At 37.7% G+C, this 1,736-nt stretch overlaps 1 long non-coding RNA gene across 1 annotated transcript; it reads left to right on the top strand.

Annotated features, from left to right (window-relative positions):
• Window positions 1–163: 163 nt before the first annotated feature.
• LOC109592275 (uncharacterized) lies at window positions 164–640 on the top strand. The gene is made up of 2 exons (XR_002190267.1): window positions 164–306; window positions 461–640. It is a non-coding gene; the product is annotated as an uncharacterized LOC109592275 (long non-coding RNA).
• Window positions 641–1,736: the final 1,096 nt, after the last annotated feature.

The raw sequence follows: 1,736 nt of genomic DNA, 5'->3' as shown, positions 1-1,736 counted from the left end.
AACAGTGCAATTAGTTATTAAAATTAGTTATTTACCTTAATAAATGGGCGTGGTCAATAGATCGATGAAAATTGCATAAAATTTTTGATGATGATTCAAATCGATTCTGTAAAATATCGTTTATATCGATAAAGAATCGATATATCGCCCATCACTAATTATAGCTGATCCCAAAGATACTTAAGCTGTTTCAAATGACATACCACCTTGATCTACTAAGTCTAAGCTTTGCAGCAATGCCAAAGTTGTAGGTAAAAGAAGTCTAGTTTAGAAGAAATCGCGTTCGGAAATGGATGGTGACCGGAAGTGAGTGTTTGACCATAGATATTAGAGTAAATGAAAGGGATTGGAAACGAAAGCGTGGGCGTAGCCCAACCTCCATTCATTTGTATTGCTGCTAGGCTGACAGAGGCTCGTTGAAATTTCTGTAACAATTTACCCTTGATTTTCTTTCTTTTAGGAGCAATATCTCGCAAACAAGTGTTCCTATGCAAGTGAAATTAATGCATCAAGAAGCCTAATGTTTCCTCTTTATAATTCTGTTTTCTATTGTACAGATAATTTTACCATGTTAATGCTATGGCACTTTTAAAGCCATAAAATGTATTTTTTGTCATTATAATCCCTTTTTTGAAAACAAGCTAGAGTAAAATGCAATATCTTTATAATCATATGAAAGAGTTTCCATTTGCATATGGAATGATACTAGTTAGGGTTAGAACCCATGAAGCATGAGTTTGTTACAACAGAAAAAGGGCGAAAAGTGAAAAAATTTTGTTGTACCTATAACTCGTTGCAAAATAGCGTTGTAGAAGTAAAAACCTTGCTGCAGGTAGTCCAACACTTTCTATATGGAACGGTAGGTATATCATAAGTAAGCGTCCTCTTGGATCTCCATAAATATCCTTCGAAGTCCTTGCAGTACAGCCTCATTAATGGAGGAGATGGGAAATAAACCAGGTTTTGGGCCGGTAACCAATAGCAACATCAACCAGCCTACGCCCCCGTTTCCAATCCCTTTCATTTACTCTAATATCTATGGTTTGACTCTATAGACCTCTTTGGGTGAGAATGAATTACGTCAAAGAATGATATACGGCAAGGGGCGTGACTGAGCCTGGCTGACTCTGAAATAATTTTCGTGGACGGCAACTTTCTATGGAGTATGAATGGGCTAATGCAGAAAGCAAGCTCTATAGAGATGTTTCCCCGTGGGCGTTAATTGAGGGGTGGAGCCTCGTGTCGGCCATCTTGGTTGGCAAAAAGGCCTATGTGCACGAGCAAAGCCATGTGTATGCAGGTGTGTTTTTATAACAGCAATGGTGGTATGCAGCCACACCTTTACATTGCTGCAGCATGCAGTGCAGCAATCATGCTGGAGCTTCTTCTCTGTCTAAAAAAAAACAAAAAATTCTCTGTCTCAAAACATTCACTAAGTTTTTACATGCTGAACTTGCTTCTTTTTTGTCTCAAAACTTTCACTAATTATTTTTCTCTTAATTTATTAAAATTGTTACACACAGATACATGTGGCAAGGGTATGCACTTTAGTGCTCTCGTCAGAAATTCGGCCACCTGCACATTTAGAAATATAGGAAATGGTACCCTGTGGATATATACCAATCAAAAATTTTATCGTTGAATGATGCTTATAATTACTCCAAACTTGTGCTCTTGCCATCAAGTCACTTGGTCGTTCAACAAATACTTCAGAGCAGTCAATGACAACAGCACAC

Source organism: Amphimedon queenslandica, unplaced genomic scaffold (genome assembly GCF_000090795.2).
Source record: "Amphimedon queenslandica unplaced genomic scaffold, v1.1 AMPQUscaffold_5744_Cont22292, whole genome shotgun sequence".
NCBI lineage: Eukaryota > Metazoa > Porifera > Demospongiae > Haplosclerida > Niphatidae > Amphimedon > Amphimedon queenslandica.
The sequence above is the reverse complement of the archived record's forward strand: the minus strand, read 5'-3'. Positions and strand labels throughout refer to the sequence as shown.